The sequence below is a fragment of the Myodes glareolus genome, chromosome 7, assembly GCF_982192425.1.
Source record: "Myodes glareolus chromosome 7, mMyoGla1.1, whole genome shotgun sequence".
In the NCBI taxonomy this organism is placed as follows: Eukaryota; Metazoa; Chordata; class Mammalia; order Rodentia; family Cricetidae; genus Myodes; species Myodes glareolus.
Genome location: NC_142032.1, coordinates 71,080,930 through 71,101,136, shown reverse-complemented (window position 1 = coordinate 71,101,136; position 20,207 = coordinate 71,080,930). Strand labels below are relative to the sequence as shown.

At 48.8% G+C, this 20,207-nt stretch overlaps 1 protein-coding gene across 7 annotated transcripts in view; it reads right to left on the bottom strand.

The window, feature by feature from the left end:
* The window catches only part of Ctbp2 (C-terminal binding protein 2), a 131,444-nt gene that overhangs the window by 102,358 nt on the left and 8,879 nt on the right, over window positions 1–20,207 (bottom strand). The window lies entirely within an intron of this gene.

Below are 20,207 nucleotides of genomic sequence, written 5' to 3'. Positions count from 1 at the left end.
TCTCTCTCTCTTTCTCTCTCTCTCTCTCTCTCACACACACACACACACACACACAATACATGGGGTAAAGAAGACAAAAACTTGAGATCTCATCCCAGAAAAGGAACAGAACGTGAGCGTGACAACACACAGGTTCCCACATGGCTTTGAGGCTTGTGAAAGCCAGCCCACGGGGCACCTGACTCTCACATTCCAAGCCTTGTCAAGACAGGGCAGCCTTTCTGGCACAACACCTCTGGAAGAGCGTAACTCTTCCTGCCGGTGCCCTTCGGAAGGATGCTGCTAGACAGCACGTGACTCTAACAAGGCCGCCATTAAATAAAGTGACTTTTCAATCTGAAGTTCCCTTTCCAGGGTGGGTCACGTGCAGCTGTTCTTACAAGCCTCTCTTCGTACCCAAGAGGCCTTTAAAGTATTAAGTAGAGAAAGTACACCTAACTTCCCAGTTAAAATATAGTGCAGACACTCTAGAAGGTCGAGGCGGCCTCCACTCCATTTTCATTGCCAGGTGGCAGGATAAAAATAAAAGCACACACTTCGATAAAAAGCTCATCTGTCGTGACCCTCGATGGGATCCTAGCTAGCTCTCGCTCACCGGGGAAGACCCTGAAATCACCCGGTGGGGGCTCATGTAGAGGGAGGCATCCTGAAGTCCTAGGGATGCAACTGGTCTCCTGGTCTTGAGGGCTGTCTAACCCACTTGATTGTAAACAGATGTGTGTGAGCAGGCTCTTCCACACACACAGAAGCCAAGCCAGGCGACTCCTGGGGGAAGCTAGAGGACCTGGGAGGCAGAGAGAAATGGTTTTATCTGCAGTGTGGTACAGAGATGGCAGGAGAGCTGGAGAGGAGAGCTGGAGAGGAGGCTGAGATTGGAGGATTACAAACTTAGTTGAGGCCCTGTCTCTGAAAAAAAAAAAAAAAAAAGTCTAGTGGAGCCAATTTGCCTGGCACATGAAGCACTCGAGGTTCATGCTCAGCCATAAAACAAAACTTAGACCAGCATTACTTTATAAACCACAAACAAGGAAAAGTTGCTGCCAAGATATGGCATGGGATTTATTTAATGACCATTTGATTCAGATATGTTAAAATGTCGCTAACCAGTGAAATACAAGTACTCTCATTGATGACCTCCTATTAATAAGGGTAAGAACACAAGAATCCCCAGCTCAGATAAACCTGGGGCTGCCCAGAGTTAGGAGACTCGCCTGTCACTCCACTGGCAGAAGTGGGAGGGAGTTTCCAACCAGCCTCTGAATAGGTGCCTGGAGCAGGGTTATATTCCACACAGCTGCCTCCTGCCACACAAACTCCAAACGTCGTGCCAAGCTCCGAGACCTCAGAAATCCAGACTCCACCACAATGGCACACCAAGCACTTCTGTAGAGAATATTCTTACCAACTCTTGAATTTAAAAATAAAAAAAGCCACTAAAACATGAGTTTTCATCTGCATAACACTTCACCAACAAAATTCCATGATATTCAAGTGAGAACGGATGATGGACAAAAATATCAAAAAAGAAGAATCCAATTTAGTAAACTGTTGAGTGTTATTTTCACATTCTAATGAATTTTAGTTTCAATAAACACAAATCAAGCAGACACTCTCAAAATTATAATGGTACAGTGCAAAATGAAACTCAGAATGCCAGGTCAAAAAAAAAAAAAACTTTAATGGATGGTCCTGTTCAAAGGTTTCCCTCATGGTCTGTGGATGTGAACTTGGCTCTGAGCTGGCTTGTCTGGACAGTGGCTGACGTGCAAGGACTTTGAGACACAGGACCAGGGAGATGCCTCAGACAGTAGAGTGCTTGCCGTGGGAATCAGAGTCCCTGGAAAAGACTTAAAACCTTGGTACCATTAAATGGGGGCACTCAAAGGGAGGGCGGAGGGTAGGTGGATCCAAAGACTCTCAATCAGTGAGCTCCACGTTCAATAAGGGACCCGGTCTCAGAAAAGGTGAAGAATGGATGTCTGGTGTGTGCTTGCAAATCAACAGAGCCCTGAGACCCCTTTACCCCAATTGAGGTATGCTCTGGTAACAGGTGTCTGGTATGTGTAGCTATGAGCGCAGTAGGTGGGTCAGCATGCCAATCAACACAGTGGGCATCCGCCTCATCAGCATCAAGTAAGGACCACTGGGCAGCATCACGGCATTTGGAAAGAACGTGAGAGCGTTACGATGAAGGCCAAGGTAGCCCCAGTCTACTCGCCTTGCTGTATCGGCTATGCTGTGTCAAGCCTATCATTGCACTGAAAGCACCCAAGTTCAAATCCCAGAGCTGAACAAACTGACCACAAGTATGAAAGCCAGGGAAAAGCACTGAAGTGCTGTGACAGGTTCTACAGTCAAGCTAGTGGGGTGCCGGCTGGAAGTTCCTTAAGCTGAGGCCGTCCACCTGAGAACAGAGGCTTTGGTTTAGAGACCAATCAGAGCACATCTAAATACAACTGCACAACACCTGTCCATCAGTGACCAAGAGACTCATCTACTGAAACAACATTTTCAGCCTCCTAAATAAGGTAACAAATTCCACCAGTTGTTTTTACAAAACTCCTTAAACTTAATCACTTCCCTAAAACAGAAGCACAGCATCTCTTGCCCAACCTGGGAGCCTTGGGGACAAGGGTGCCTCATTCCTGTGGAGCCCAATGTATAGAAAGCAATACCCAAGAAACCATCCTGTATGGCAAGCACCCACCACCACATTCTGCATGCCTGGTAGTCTGGTTCCAAAGAGAAAGCTGCAAAACCACAAAGAAGTTCAAAGGTATCATGACATCAAATGAGAAACTAAAAGCCCCACTTCTAGGTAAGACTAGAAAGTCACATCAAAGCTGTACCCTGGGTCACAGAACGTTTCCCACCTGCTGCGAAAAGAAAGAAAAAAAGACTGTCCCCAAGTACTAAAATGCTGTGACTCTGAAGGGACCTAGCACCCTGTCAGTAATGCCACAGATGTTCTTTCCAGCTTCACGGGCAGAAAAGCGCAAGTTCAGGGTCTGGTGCAAATGGAAACTAGGCTAGCTCAAAGCCCACCTATGCCTTACTTACTCAGTGGCACCCCAACCCAAGTGGGCCACAGGGCAGGGAATGCAGGACCCTCTGCTTCCCATCCACCCCTCCCCCCACAGGAAGACTGGCAATCGGAGTGGCTTTTAACTGAGTCTGGGGTTGTCCCAGGTAAGCTCAGGTAGAGACGACATTACTAGACTTCCATTTGCAGGACTCCTCTGAGGAACAGCTTCCTGGCACACTAGTACAATGTTCCCAGCATCCGTCTGCAGGGCATCAGTGTCAGGGTCCAGCCAACTCACCCTCCAGCTCTCCGCACCCTCATTTACTCCCTACCCAAGAACATTACTTCCTGAACCTTCAGCCTGGGGAAAGTGGCCCTTTAGCTGTGAGAATGCACAGGACCCTTCCCCCACCCATCGCCCTTGACTTGTGTCTTTATGGGTTCAGCCCCTCCACCTAGGCTGGCACACTGGAGGTCCCTAAGGTGACTGACCTGAGTCACCTGAGTCCAGCACTAAAGTTGTTTCCTAGGCAACAGCTGCTTTCTTTTTCAGCTTCCCAGGGACCAGTCCCTGCTCGCAGATCTACCTCACAAGGACAGAAATGGCTGCTTCACTTTGAGACTCACGGGTCAAGGCGCTGGCTGGAGCGACATCATCAACAACAACATCCTGTAAAGTATCTCCCTGTTGGAGGGGCGGGGTGTGTAACGAAATGACAAAGCTACACAAGATGCCCCTCGCCCTGCTGATGGGAAGCCAGGCATCCCTTTGCAGGGTAAAGCGGAGGGGTTTTGTGGTCCTGCCCTAATGTGTAGCCCGGCCCAAGACAGATCCATACCTTATTCAGGAAGTGTGCGGCCACAAAGTTGGGCTTCTCTGGGATTGTGTCTTCCGGCCCCCAGGTGAAACTGAGCGTTGCTGGTGGGACAATGCCAGGGTTGTGCTGGAGGTTCATTAGAATCACCTGAAACTTTTAAACTAGCCAAGGTAGGTCTCTCTCCCTAGGCCACTAACAGTTTGAGAGGGTGGAGCTACGAGTGAGCCTTTGAAGTTCCCCAGATGATTCTCAGGTCAGTGGAGATGAGGAGAATGGAGTGTGAGAGAGACAGCCTGGGCCGAAAGATCAAATTAAAGGGGCTGTAGCCTCGCCCCTACCCTTGCAGTCCGTGACCTCAATGTCATATACGGGTGGGACACCTCCCCCCAGGACTCCCAAGTTCCTGTGGCTGAGTTGCCCGCTGCCCTCTGGGAGGGTGATGGGATCCTTGCCAGCAGGGCTCGGTCAGGCTTGTTCAGGCCACCACCCCAGAGCCCTGAAAAGGATGGGTCTCACTGTGCTGCCCCCCCTTCCCCATGACTCAACAAGGCAGTAAGTAAAGATCCACCTCTCTAATGCAGGAGAGAAGGAAGGACAAGCAATGAAGCCCACAAGCCTGCTCTTGTGGGCACTGAGCCCTTAACACCTCCCAAGCCTCCCACTTAGGACTGACCTGCTCCAAAACAAACTCCTGAAGGGAATGCGTTCGCTTGGCCTCACTGCATACCCTACATGCCAGGGCTTGTGGAACTTGAACCCATCTGTGTTCCAAGATGTCATCCAGAACATGATTAAACCCCCTCCCCCAGCGACAAGCAGGAGCAAAGACAGAGCATACATCTTCCCGGAACGGTAACCGGATGGTGTAGTCTGTGGTTGGACTCTAGAATGGCAGAGGGAAGGCCAAACCCTTAGCTTGACATTACCACCAGGAGGAGAACTGTCGATTCACTAGAGTCTCATGTATTTATTACAGTCTATATATTCTTTTTTTTAATTTATACTATATATTCTTTTATTTAAAGATCTACATTTTCCAGCTGGGGATTCACACATTGGTCACCCAAACCATGACTTACCAAAATATAAGGGAAACACTAGCAATTCTGAAGAACAGTTTACACAGAAGAGAAAACAAAGAAGAAATCAGGGTGACAGGAAGAGATGTGTAGAAAATGAGTTTTCACAGTGCACGTACCAAACCAAGCACGGAGGCTCTAATCCCTTAGCCTGGTGTGGCGCAGAGACTGTAGTGAGCTGCTATTCTCAGGACCAACACCCCATCCTGCCCTTGCCATCCCGCCCTGCCCCAGTTAGCTGCAGCCGGTTCTCTTCACGGATGGGGAGCTGTGCATTCCAACATCAAGGGTCAGACTTTATCTTCTAAATGCACGATGTGCTTGGGCCAAAAACAAAACAAAAGGCCTTTCCAGGATACTTTCCAAATTCCTGAAACACACTGGATGGAAAAAAATGGAGCCCTGCTTCCTCTTATTTTTTTAATCTTACACTGGCTATGTTTATAATAAAATAGAATAACTTATTTATTTGCTTACCTTACTTGGAAAGACAATAAATTGGAAAGGCTTCATAAATCTCACAGGGAATTCCTTTAAACAAGGATTGTCAGCAAAAAAAAAATCTGTAAATAACTCCCTGGTAGCCTTGAGCAATCACCTCCAGCACACATTCCTGTCCCCCCATCCCCTCCCCCCCCCCCCCCCCCCCCCCGCCTTGGTATTTAACTACTTGCAAACACATCAAACTGAAAACCACACACTTGCTTGTTCTTATACCGCTAAGGTTCTGAAAACAACTGGCCTATAGGAGAGGTCCTAAGCAAGGTTGTGCTGGGTCTGATGAGAATGACCTTCGAAGTTCACAACCCAAGAAGATGGACAGTCTCACACAGAGGCTCCAAGAACTGTGCTAAAAATAAGTTTAAATAAGAGGCAAAAGGAAGCCTGGTGGATAATCAAACTGCACCCTAGAAGGAGCTGCAGTAATCAATTTACATATCACACAGAAGGGTAATTACCATGACTAAAGGGGACAGTTCTCCAAGCCAAAAGGTTACAAAGAAATTCAGCCCAGCTAACTACTATCCAGAAGTGACTAAATCTGTATTTTCAGCCAGGCTCAGACTTAAAACTGCAACACATGGTCACCTCAAGACCTTGACTTGGGTGTTAGATGCACAGCTTTAGCAAGCAAAACAGACGTGTCTGTGCACATCTCTTCCCCCATGCTTAGCTGAACAAGTAAGTGGGTTTTAAGGTCCACCGAGGTTCCCATATAGCACCAAAAACAGACCCAGCATGATCTCTGTATAGCTAACCGTGCTTCGCTGGTGCCTGCTGGGTATCAGAGCCCAGCCTGGAGGGTATGGCATTTATATGCTGAACATCACCAATCTGAAAATACTTCAAAATCTTTTTGCATGTTGGCATGGCACAGGTAAAAAGTTCTATGTGCCAAGCTGCTAACACTGAAAAGCTCACCACTTACATATGTGTGTCAGGGAGAGGTAAAACATTAATCAGCTCTGCATTTGGACTCAGGATCTCACTATTTATATGCAAAAGGTCTCATGGAGAGGGGAGCTGGAGAGATGGCGCAGTGGTTAAGAGCACTGGCTGCTCTTCCATAGGACCCGGGTTCAGTTCCTAGTTCCATATGGTGGCTGACAACCACCCCCAGTTCCAGGGGATCCAATATGCTCTTCTGACCTCCACAGGCACTGCATGCATAAAGTAAATCTTTATTTTTTTTTCCTTTTTAGGTTTTTCAAGACAGGGTTATCTCTGCAGCACTGGCTGTCCTGAAACCTGTAGACCAGGCTGGCTTTCAACTCAGAGATCTGCCAAGTATCTGCTGGGATTAAAGACCCACACTACCTCGGCATGACATATAATAAAGTAAATGTTTAAATAAATATATTTTATATAGTTCATTCTATTGGTTCTGTTCCTCCAGAGACCCCTGGTTAACACGCCTTCCATCAGCCAGGCAGTGGTGGCTCGTGCCTTTAGTCCCAGCACTTGAGAGGCAGAGGCAAGTGGATCTCTGAGTTCAAGGCCAGCCTGGCCTACAAAGTGAGTTCCAAGACAGCTAGGACTGTTACACAGAGAAACCCTGTCTCTGGAAAAAACAAGTAAACAAACAAAAAAAAAATCTCATTATGTATAAGTAAATATTCCCAAAATTAAAAAATTCCAAAACTGAATGAAACACTCCTGTCCCAAACATTTCAGAGACAGAACAACCTGAAGTTCAGAAAAGCAAAACTTTTAGCCAGCCACTAGCTCTTACCTCTACCTCAGTCCGAAACTGGTGATCCTGCCTCCAGGAATCTCAGAATGAGACTGAGGCTGAGAGCTGTCTCCTCCTGTTTTATAATCCTCTCTAGTTCTGGGATTAAGGGCATGCACCACTACCACCTGGTTTCTATGGTAAACTAGTGTGACTACTAAAATTAAAGGTGTATCACTGTGGCTACTGGGATTTAAGGTGTGTGTCATTGCTGTCTGGTCTGTAAGGCTGACCGGTGTGGCTGCTTTACTTTTCCAATCTTCAGGTAAGCTTTATTTATTAAAATACAAATGAAATGCCACTACATTGTGAGTTTGAGGCCAGTCTGGTCTACAGAGTGAGTTCCAGGACAGGCCCCAAAGCTACAGAGAAATAAACAAAAAAAAGTAAGTTTGTCAAAGTTCTTCATGCCGAGTTAAGGTATAATTTAAAAAAGATGCATACATCTGTGAACCTATTGCCACAACTATGGAGATAAACATATCCCTCTCCCAAAGCTCCTGGCTGCTGCCCTTTATGTTGGATTAAAATCCAGTACTGAACTTGCCCCATAAGAAACCCCAACACTCAGGCTGTCCATGGATGGAAGAGAGAACTGCCACGGAAGGGGTGAGCAGGGATGTGGACTCAGCTTGATTGACTCAGGGTTGATTTCTCCCCTACAGTCCCTCTCAAGCTAAGACCTGTGAAGCAGACTCCTGCTGGGTCTGGCACATCACTTCCATGAACAGTTCTTGTCCCGTGGCCCAGGAGACTTTTGAGAGACATATGTGCCATGTCCACCGTTCAGCTACAAATTCAGATTCCCCTTCACCTTACAGTTTCAGGCTCCGAACCCCAAATTCTCTAAGCCGTGTCTCCGTACCTTCCCTGCAGAGCGCCTCAGACGACCACCCCTAAGAACTCAAGGTCGTCCGGGCATTAGTCTAAGGCAGGAGTCCAGGTCACTTTTGGTCTTAGCTTCCCACACATCTAAGGTTAACACTGAGTCAGTGAGAGGTAGCTACCCAGTCCTGGACTGGTCTGATTCCCGTGAAGAGGGGAAATGGTCACGAGCCTTAAAAAGATGGTTCCGGCAATAGCCAATAATTTAATAAATGCAGTGATTCCCACTTACTCATCTTATAAACTCATAGCCAGGCAGGGGTGGTGCACGCCTTTAACCCCAGCATTCAGGAGGCAGAGGCAAGCAGATCTCTGTGATTAAGACCAGCATGGTCTACAGAGTTCCAGGACAGTAAGAACTACACAGAGAAAGAAACCGTCTTGAAAAACAAACCAAAATCCCAGAGATGTTTCCCAAACAGATGGAAGTAAAAAAAAATAGATTTAAAACTATCTCACACCCCAGAGTGCAATAGGACAAGTGATCCAGGGTCTCACTGTGCTGGCTTCCTCCAGCACCTGCTTCAAGAGCACAGACTCCTTTCTCCTTCTTGAAAATGGGTCCCGTACACAGACGGGAACCAGCGATGAAGGGCTTAGGGCTGGACACCGGGAACTCACTCAGGTACTCAGTACTCTTCTACCTGCAAAGGATCAATGTGGCTGGCTGACCTTCCCACCTGGGAAGTTCTCCAGTTCCCTGGGCTTTTCACAAACCACACTCCTTGACCACAGGAGGGCAGCTGGCCCAGCTGGCCTCTACCTTCAATAAACAAATCATGACCCAAGAGCCACCCAGGGAGTCCTGGGAAGGCAAGCAGTCCCAGGACTGTGAGCAATGCACAACCCAGCTATCTCCAAAACCAAGGAAGGACAAAGAGAAAAAGAGAGGGGATGAAGCAGCCAGTGTCCTGGCAATCAGTGGCAGTTCCCTCTGGACCTGCAGCCACGGCAGACAGAACAGACACGTGTTCCCAGGCCCTTCCAAGAGGGGCTGGCGGGACACTGTGGAGAGGTTGCGGAAAGGCAGTGAGCAGCTGTTTTGTGTCCCCAGGGAGCCCAGGGATCATGGCATGGCCTTAGATGCACTGGGTTCTCAAGTGTGAGAACCCAGAACTGCTCATCTGAGATAGGAGGGTACTTTGAGGTGACAGGTGGCTTAATGTGGCACACAAGACTTGGGTTTCAGCGACAGGCTTTTAATGCGAGTTGTCTAGTATGAGACAAAATCTGTCCTTAAGTCTTAGGCATGCCTGGCATGGCGCCAGTGGGAGGTCACCCAGGCATGTCCATCTGCTGTGCCTGGGCTATCCTTGTGGGCATGCACAATCCTTAGTCATTATAATGGACCCAGAAACTCCCAGCCTATTATTTTGCATGAATGTCTACCAACTTCTGTTAACTTCCTAAGCCTTTCTGCTAACAAAAAGAAGCGACCTGGCTCAGGAAGATGGCTCAATGGGTAAGGGAACCTGCTGACACCCAAGCCTGGACTACCCTAGTTCAACCCCAGAGGGTGGAAGGCAAGAACTGAGTTCTGAAAGTTGTCTCCTGACCTCCACATGCCTGCAGGGAGGCAAACAGGGAAACAAGGTTTTCCAAAGCACAGAACTATTTTGCAACCAAGTGATATTTATCGCATTTTGCAAATCTTGCAGAATTGCAGGCTACAAGTAAGTCCTACTGTCTACAAGTATATCTACATGACGTTGCAGGGACTTGGTACCCTTTAAAAAAATGAGTAACAGCAATGGCTTTGTGGGGTCAACTATAAAGCTCATTCACTCAGCAGTGGCCTTGCAGTCTGGTCCTGCAACCATCAAACTTCCCCCCCTCACCTCCTCAAACCCCCCACCCCGCCAGCTCCCTGGAAAGCACTTAAGGGGAGCCCAACCACAGAAGCAGGGGCTTGGAAAACACTTGCGGATTCTTCACAGACTGACAGTGATGCTACAAACAACACAGTGGGGGAAATCTTGTCGGCTAACTCTGGTAATTTCATGGCCAGGGAAACGAGAGGTCCCCGAGTCCCTTTCAGCTCTAACCTCGTCACAGCTGGTGCAGCACACCCCCTTTTTAGCCTCACTCCAAACCCAGTGGTATCTAGTTAAGCCCCACTTTCTTGATTGGTCCAAGTTGCTGGAGGAACCGCCTACTCCCCCCCCCCAAAACAGTGTGACTAATATCAGGACCCTCAGTAAACTTCCACTGGAAAATCCAACGATGTCGCTTCCGTGGACATCTAGAAAAAGCATGCGCATGTGTGAGGTAAAAAAATCAACTGCCCCTGAGTTACCTGAGCGGAGGTTCTCAGGTCAGCCCTTTCTCGGCAGGATGCAATAGGGCCATGGGATGTACCTGGGCTTCATTAAGATAAGTTTCAAAAAAAAAAAAAAAAAAGATAAGTTTCAGCCACGACTTAGCCATGTTCTGAACTGGACCACACACCACACCACACCTCTCTCTGCTCTCAAGGTCCCCATCTATGACACAGGACATGGCTCAAAAGGCCCAGAACAGCACCTGACACACAGCAGTCCTCTCTTAGAAGACATTACTCTCAGTATCCAGCGTCATGGACCTGGCCAATGAACAAGTCAGGCACCACCTGACAACTAGAATACCATGGAGTCCTGTGCCACACAGTCCAACCACTGTTCTAGAAGCAAAATGGCCAAAGAGTGTCACGGCCTCCCAGGGATGCCCTGCACCTGAGGGTACCAATCACCCCTGGGATTCCAGATACCTCCCACTGCAATTCCCCTTGTAAGCAGGAAGACATCTTACGGTACAATGAGTCAAAAGACAAGTTCACCCTCTTTGCCCACCCCACACCTACAGCCGGGTGCATCCCAGTGCACTTCCCCGTCTACCTGACAACAAGCTGCACACCAGTGCTTATGGCTTTTCCACGTTAGATTTGCATCCTGTAAGGAAGCCCACTGATTCATTTTCCCAGGTACAGCAATGGGCTTTTATATGAAGTAACTTCAGCTGGTTTTGGAAGCACACGCCTTTAATTCCAGCACTCAGGCAGAGGCAGAATGAGTAGTCCTAGGTGTGAGGCCAGCCCAGGCTGTCTGCCATACTCACTATGTAGCTGAGGACTGATCCTTCTGCCTCCGTCTCCCAAGTGCTGCAACAGCAAGCATGTGCCAACCTTCCTGGTGTTTATGTGGCGCTGGGGATCGGGTCCAGAGCTTCACGCATGCTAAGCAAGCACTTTATCAATTGAGCTACATTCCCAGGCCCTAGGGACAATAACATCTCAGCAGCCTGCCATCATCTTCAAATGAAGTCAAAACTCCCAGACATCCCTTCCCAAAGCTCCTTCCTTACACTCCAGAGAGAGACTCACATACCCCCTGCATGAAACCTAATGCCAGGGAGGTGGGGTCTTTGGTCCAGTGTGCAAGTCCCTGGAGCACACTCCCGGAGATGATGGTCCTCGCCACAACACTGCAGAAGACAACCAAGTTATGTCCTTTTCTCTCAGTGCGCCTACCCACTACAGCTCTGGGCCATGACCCAACCTCTTGTCCTAATTCCATGTGCCTGTTAAGCTCCAGGCCCTCCTGGAACTAAAGCACACAGTAGGACCTCCACCTGATTTTCATCGGCTCGTATAGGCATGTTCAATAACCTTATGTGACACCACCCGACACTGGACATCTATTTTTGTCTGATTTACTAAATCATAAAGCTTCTCCAGTGATGCCTAACTGTTTAACTGGGACGTGTACTAAGCATAATTACACTATCTAAGACTACACTCTTGCTGATGGGAGTAGCTCTCTGCTCATGCATCGGCTTTATCCTGTACTTAATCTCTATGAAGATGTCTGGGTGAGAGCAGAGAGGTGTGCTAGACTTCATAAACACCATAAATCACGAAGTCATTGTCTTGGTGGAACAAAAGGCAGCCCACCCACCCACCCCAAGAAGCTGGTGGGTCCCAAAGATCCCACTTTCCATATATTCAAGCAGGCTAGCCCTTGCTTTTTCTTTGGGCGTCCCTAATGTACCCGAGCTTCAGTGAGCCAGGCTACAAAGGCTCTCCCAGTCACAGCTACAGGATGCACCAAAAACACCCCAGAAAGCGGCTACTCACACTTTCCTGTCCAAGGTCCCAGTTACCAACCTTGTACACTAGCAAGCTGAGGTCTCTTATGCGGTCCCTCTTCTGAAGACACCTACGAGCACCCTTTTAATTAAGTTCATGTCCCCTGTGAATTCAGGAAATTATCACTAGAGGCTCGAGACTCAACTGGATAAACTCACACAAGCACGCGCGCACATGCACACGCACACACACACACACACACACACACACACACACACGTCTTCAAATCTGCACTAACCCACGCCTAGACCCACATTATCTGTAATACAGCCACTCTGATACAGCGTGACCCCAGTGGAGAACCCACCTCATGGTCTCACTTTTTCCAGAACTGTGAGGCCATCGACCCACAAAGCTGCGACAGGGTGGAAAGTGGGAAATAACCACCGTCCCTTGCTGCGCCACCCAGGGCTCTTAGTAAAAAACAAGGTGACAAGGCGTCTGTCCAAACAGGGACAGAGACTCGGCAGTTAAGAGCACTGGCTGCCCTTCCAGAGGATCTGGGCTCAATTCCCAGCACTCATATGGTGGTTCACAACCACCTGTAACCCCAATTCTAGGGATCTAAAAAGCACACACATGATGCACATACATGCAGGCAGGCAAAACACTCATTCACATAAAGCAGAATAAATCAATCTTTGAAAGAAGAAAAGAAAGCAAGGTAGGCAGCTGGGTGTACCAATATGTTTTAAACCCAGCATTTATGAGAATCTGTTTAAGGCCAAGCTCAGTTAAATACTGAACTAAAAGGCCAGCTGGACTACATGAGACCTTGCTGGGAGGGAGGGAAGGAGGAAGGGAGGGAGGGAGAGAGGGAGGAGGGAAGAATCCACCAACCAGCCTTGGACACACTAAATTGAAGTCTACAGAGACTATTCTGTCCTAAATAGTTGAGACTGTCTCATGAAGAAAATAAAAGCAAAATGCATTTGAGACAAGAATTCTCTGTGTAACCCAGGCTGGCTCAAACTCAGAGATTTACCTCCCTCTGCCTCCCTCCCGTGCTGGGGTGTCCTTTCTAAAACAGAAGGTATTGTTCCCAAATCTGCTTACTGCCTGGTATTACTACCAGGCAGTGCTATCTGCACAGGTAGATAGGTAAAGGTAGTTTTGGTTTGTAGGCAGAGGCGAAAGTGTCTATAGGAGTTAAGCATATGAACTTCCAAACGGGGCACGGTGGTTTTTATCAATACTGGGTTGGGGGGGGGGTGTGATTCAGGCAGGAGGACTGCCACAAGTTCCAGGCCAGTCTGGGCTAGTGAGACCCTGTCTCAAAACAAACAAGCTGACTTCATACATCCATCTTTGACGGGTGATACTCGTGGTGGACTTTGCCAAGCCAAGGCTTTAAGTTTCTTTCCTTGCTGGCATGCTGCGGCATGACTCTCAGCGCAGGCTCATCTGAATAAACACTGCTGCGTACAGATACAGTTCAATGTCAAGTCCATCTGCCCGTGAAACCAGCCCCAAGAGTAACAGACTCTCACACACACACACACACACACACACACACACACACACACACACGAGAAACTTCCTCTCAGGTTCCTAGGAATGTCTGGTGATGTTCTAGAGGCGTTTAAAGAGAAGACAGAAAGGCACAAATACATGCTTCAAACTTCAAATGTATTCATTCAATCTGGGGGTTATTCAAGCTATATAAAACCTTCTTTCAGCCACGTTGGCATGCCAAATGTTCAATAACCAGACTCAAGTGTGTGGGTGTAGCGCTGGGGGAGTGGTTTGTGTTTAAAGCAAGACAGACTGTGTGTGGTTGGCAGGTTCTGGGCTGACGACAGGGAGAACCACCTGGAGGAGTTTGCTAAAAATACAGATGTTGGGGGTTGTCCAACATGATGGCGTGCTGGGCCCAAGAGACGGACTCCGAGAAGGGGTGCCCTGGGGATCCCCCTGCTCTGGCAGCCGGCCTCTCTGGAACCACCCAGCCATCAGGCCCTCCCTGGGGACTGCAGGAGTCACTCATGTGAAAACCACCAAACCCACAGCCAGTTTCTTAACCCAACATGCATCGGTCAACCTGGAGAGCAAGGGCTCCTGGGTTAAGGCTCCTGGCACTCACCCAGGGGGCCTCTCTGTGCTCCTGGGAGACCCCTAACTCCACCCCCATGCCAGTCTGCAATGCAGAGGAAGCAGGGAACTAGAACACTGCATGAAACCCAAGCAAGGCAGGCGAGAAGACAACTAACTTATCATTCTCAGTTCTATTAGTGCTGTTGTAACTTCGATGTTCCTCCCTCTGGGGCTACCGCCAAAACCACAGTGGCAATAGAACCAACTATACAAATGCCACAGGCATCAGCATTCATAGGGGCTTACCCACACTCTCATCATCTGCTGAAGGGCCTTCTGACTCATGCATGGCCTAAATACACACCCACACCCACATCCACACACACACACACACACACACTCTTGCACTGCAGACCCCAGTTTTCCAAGCGCATCTTCAAGGACTATCTCCAAATGAAATTTTGAATGGCGCGAACTGATAAGCACTAAGAAATTGTCGGTCCATGAAATGACCGGGCAGGCCTCTTTGGAGGTAACAAAGAGTGTCTTCCACAGTAGCCCATGCGCACACCCTTTCTGCTCACACCTGGAACCTGACGGGCAGCACAGAGGAGTGGCACTGCCTAGAGGGAGCAGCTCCTGCTAAAACTGGAATCAGCCTAGTGAACTTGGCACTCAAAAGGCTGAGGCAGACAGGTCAAGAGTTCAAGGCCAGACTGGGTGAAGAAGCAAGACTCTGTCTTTAAAAAAAGGGGGGGGGGTGGATTAAAACTGGAATCTCACTACTCACTTCATAAAGACATGCATGCTCAGCCCGGCTCATACTGAATGGGTGCTTTGTCAGTACCTGGTAGTGCAGAGAGATGCCCTGGGGGCCATGTCCAGGGTCTGAAGGGCCTAGATCAGAAACCCGCTTAGACACGCAAGAATCTGCTTCCCCAATGAATCTGATCCAGTTACCAAAGCTGTTCCTCACCAACCCACATTCACTCCCACGTGCCAGGCGGATAACCTACACAAGACTCCGTGAGGCCATCACCTGTCTTCCCACGGGCAGCATAGACCCTCCTGCCTGGGGACCAGGGAAATGAGCCAAGAAAGGCCAGTCCACAAGGGAAGGGGCAGGGAAAGCAGTCTTTTCTGCCCTGCCCATGCTGTGGTTGCCAGCTCTATGTAGTGGGGGGCTATGCTCCCAGGGGAAACGATCCAACCCGGGGACGTGTCTCTCAGCAGGCTAGACTAGGCATGGCCCCCGTGCTGGCTGTCCAGGACTGTCAATTTATTTCCCATGGAAATGGAATCGGTCTCCAGTTACACATGAATATTTTACCAGACGTTTCTTGGACTTAACAAATACGCGGTAACATGCCACTGTCTAAAAACAATGCGCTCATTCACTTTGACCCCAGGAACCAATGAGAAGCAACCAACCCCAGTGTCCTTCCCTAGGCTAGTCAGTATCCTTCTATAATGGCCCCCAGTCAGTCCTGAGCCCATGGATTCTCTCCGCTGTTCCAGACCCTTCCACCCCCGGATACCTGGTGGGGACAACATCCACCCTCTGTGAAGGGCACAACCGGCTTCTTTAGCACAAGAGCGGCAGGTTCAGGTTCACGTTAGTTTACAGTACTTTTTTTTGACATAACACAAGTCAATGTGCCAGTCGGTTCTGAGCACATTACAAACCTCACAGGACGGTGTAACAATACCTCTAGTCCTACATACTCAGAAACCGAAGCCTTTTAGGGCTCAGTAAATGTAAATTTGGGTAGGGCTAGAGCATTCTCTGTCTCATCTGCACCACACCTTCTAGAACAGTCTACCTCTGTGTATCTTGATGCTTCTATTGAGTTGTAGAAGAGTTGTCTCTCCTTTCCAACCGCATGTCCTCTAGAGAAAGTTAAACCATCCTGCTAGCTCAGGGGTCCTCAACCTTCCTAATGCTATGACCCTCTAATACACTTAGTTTCTCACTGTATTAAATAACCATAAAGTTACTTTCATTGCTACTTCCTAACTGTAATTTTGCTACTGCTATGAATCATAATGTAAGTATTTCTGGAGAAGTGTTTGTCAAGGGGGTCCTGACCCACAGGTTGAGAACCACTGTCCTCCACACATACAAGGCCCACCGTGATCACCACGTAGGCTGCTGGGTCCCTAGGGCCGAGTTCATGCATCACCAGTTTGAAAACCTCCTGGAATGCTAGCCTCAAGCCTGACCCTGCTCTAGATAATATGAGTTAGGGAGTCGCTTTCTGAGCTTCCTTTCGCGTTAACAGCTATGAACTCACATTTTCAAGTTCACAGGCTTCTCATACACGAACAGCACCCAGTCAATTGGGGATCACTACATCCCCATGATCCCTGTACACAGCAAACTCAGCTATGAGAAGTTCCCAGTCATTAAGGTGGGAACAAAAAAATACAGAAACAGAAGCAACCTCAAATGAGTTTGTGGGAGTAACTTGTAGTACTCCTGACCACTTTAAGAAGGAAAGGAATGACCAGTATACTCAAGAAGAGAGAATCTCACTTGTTTGTGTTTGAAGACGGGGTTTGTCATGCTTTAAGTAAAATGCTGCAGGTTCCCCAAGGGGCGGCAGTGGGCCATAAGACCAGGCAGCAGGTCCCCAAGGCAGCTGGTCAAGGGCAGGGAGCTGTGTGGTGGATAAGAGACCAAGACAGGTAGGCCCCAAGGAAGTAGGTATTTATTTAGTGGGTTATGGACAGGTAAGGGAAAAGGGGAGAAAGGGAGGTGGAAGAAAAGGGGGGGAGTGGAGAGGGGGGAGAGGAGAGGGGGGAGAAGGGAACAAGGCAGAAGCTGCCTCTGGGGGAGGGTACTCAGACTGAAGGCAGGAAGATCTGCCTGCCTCAGTGGGGGGGGGGGCAGGGCTTGTATCTTAAAGGGACAGGACAGATCATTACAGGGTTTCTCTATGTAACAGCCCTGGCTGTCCTAGAACTTGCTCTGTCCATCAGGCTAGCCTTGAAACTCATAGAGATTTGCCTACCTCTGCCTCTTGAATGCTGGGATTAAAGGTGTGTGGCCAACGGTTTACATCACATTCTTAATCCTCCATTTAGTTGAGAAATGAAAGGATGCTTCAAGGGATAGGGATCTTCACCCCCAAATCAAAAACACTGTGAAGGACCAAAGAAAACAAAAGGAACTGTACACACACAGGATGGGAAAACCAGATAGATGACCAGGAGACTAGGGTGCCCCTCCACGGTGGGCAGATCATCTGCCTTGCACCTCCCCTGTGGTGAGGGAGTTAACACAGGTGCCAGCCTCGTGGCTTTTCTGCAGGGAAAGGACTCCGGAAGCCTTGAAGCAAGCCAGGAGTACGTACTTCCTGCACCCCAGACCCACCTGAAACTGCGGCTGTCAGGGAATGGCTGTCCATGAGATTACATGCAGTAGCCAGCCAGCAAAGGCTGGGAGAACCACCGAAGTCGGGAACATGTGCTCAGCTATCTGCAAGCCTCAGCTGTGCCCACCTTCCAGGCAAACCGTCTAAAGAGAGGGCTTTTATCCTCTCAATGCCTCATCACCTTTACCTGTACAGTTCAAGCCAACACAGGATACGCACTCCTCCCACCCTGCAACTGACCTCTTCTGTAAAAGCACAATGGAGGTCTGTCTGAAAACTGGGGGGGAAGGGGACCTTAAAACAGACAGTAATATAATCATTACCCAAGCTGGAGCAGGGCCAGGACACCAGGGTAAACGAGTAATTTGTTAAGAGACTCCTTCCAACAGGTCGCCCTCAGTCAGGGTCCAACCTACTGTGTCCCCAAACCCAATTTATTCAGGCTCATACCCCTCCCCAGCATAACTAAAGGGATTTCCCCAGCTCACAGGCCCACACCTGTTCTCCACAGGGTAGGAAGGGCTACAGAGCAGGAAGGTACTCTTTGAATGAAAGCCTGTTTTTCAGGAAAATCCCCACCATAAGGGGACCTTAGGTCCAGAGCTCCTGCCTCGGGTGCCTTTGAGGTGAGTTAATCACCACAGGGGCGGGGCTCTGGATTTTTTTTTTAGGACACACCCAACTTCATGCCATTCCCTTTCAGTTCTGGTAGCCACTTTGCAAAGAAGACTAATCCTTTTGTTCTGGAGAATTCACTCAGATTCCTGACTAAGGCCAGCTTTACACAAACCCAAGGCTGTAACCTAGAACTTCCTTGAAAGAAGTTTGGACTGGTTTTACAGGAGTTGAGCAGACCGACCATCCCATCCTCTGGGAGGGGAGGGAGTAGACCCCTGCTCAGTTTCCTCCAAGTACCTATGTGCAGAAATTGAGGAACAGTGGAGGTCTGGTTCATGCCAATCAAGTCACCCCCCCAAGGGTACTCCCTAGAATGGTAGTGCTTGCTTTGAGGAGACTTGAGACCATGCTAACCCAGCCTACAAAATGGGAATTTAAGTCTTAATTACTAACAGAGTGATAGCTATCCTTAAGTACTAGCAGTTAGTTGTCGTCCTGGGGGAGGGGGGGCATGATTTTAGGGGAGTGGGGCAGACAGAGGTCCACAGTGAGTCTGTAATCCAGAAAGAATTCTAACCACACAGCCACAAGCTCCCAGAGACTTCCTAGGCCTGAAGAGTCACTTTCAAATTATAGTGAAGAGGGGCTGAAGAGATGGTTCAATGGTTAAGAGCACTGGCTACTCTTCCAGAGGACCTAGGTTCAATTCCCAGCACGCACAGGTAACAAATAGCTAAAAACCTCATCCGTTAACTTCAGTTCCAGGGGGTTAGATGCCCTCTTCTGGCCTCTGCATGTATTGTGTGCACCGACTTTCATGCAGTCAAAACACCCGTACACATGAAAAAAAATAATAAGTGTTATTTTTAAAGTACAGAGGAGACGGAACCGCTGGAACGCTAGATACTCAGCCGACTGAAGCTGCAGAGTGAGTATTACGGCCAGCCTGCGCATCTTGGGGAGAAAAGGGGTGAGAGGTAGCTCAGTGTGCTTGCCTAGCTCGTGAGGCCCTAGGCTGGATCTCCAGGACAAAAGTGCAATGAACCACCAGCAGGTGGTGATGCACACTTACACGCTTTGATTCTCCCCCCACCCCGCATCCACACTCACACAAATAAACTGATTTAAAATGCTTTTAAGTGCAATAAACTTTTAAAGGCCTGGAGAGCCTACAGAGAGCACTCCCTGTTTTAGACTGTGCTACACTAACGAAAAGACCATCCAAAGAACAATATGAAAGCAGGCCGAACGCCTCAGTTCCATGAGCTCTGGGAAACCTGTGTGGTGGAATTATTTCTGTGAAGTCTGTCTGAATTCTGGAAGAACATAGAACCTGCTCCTCCCCTCTGCTCTGATGGCAGAGAGCAAAGAGGGCTGGGGAGTGGGAGGAGGCTCCACCCAGGGAGAAGGAAGATCCTGCAACCAGGAAGTGTGAACTTTCCATACTTCAGGGTCCCAGCTCTGTGAGCAGATCATAGGCAAGTCACCTCACTTCCTCGGTCAGTCACCATTCCACCCCGGGAGACTCACAGGCTAGTGTAGACCAGTCACAGCCAGATACAAGTGAGGATTCAACAGATGTTCTCTATCTAATTGTTACTCTACCAAAAGAAACAACACTGCAAGAAGTTCTGAGGTTAAAGTCTTCAAAGACAGAAGGCCAAGCATTCAGGTTGTTTCACCAGGGATAACCCCCAATTCAAAAGTCCTGCTGCCTCTAAATGCCCAGGCACCTCCAATCATAAGCCCCGGGTCCCAGAACTGCCACCATAATAAACACCCCAGCTGTTGGGGTAATGGTAGAAGACCTCGGTCCCGGCAGTTAACTTGTGTCAAGCCCTATTTTCCTGTTTGTGGTACAAAAAAAGTTGCACTGAAAAACATCACAAGCCCATTGTAAGCATAGTACCCCTGTGGGGGTTCGCCCTCTGGCAGTCTATCAACGAACCTTCCTGTAACCCCACTGGAGGAGCCAAAGACACCACGATTCAAGTCCGGGACATTAAAAGGCCAGG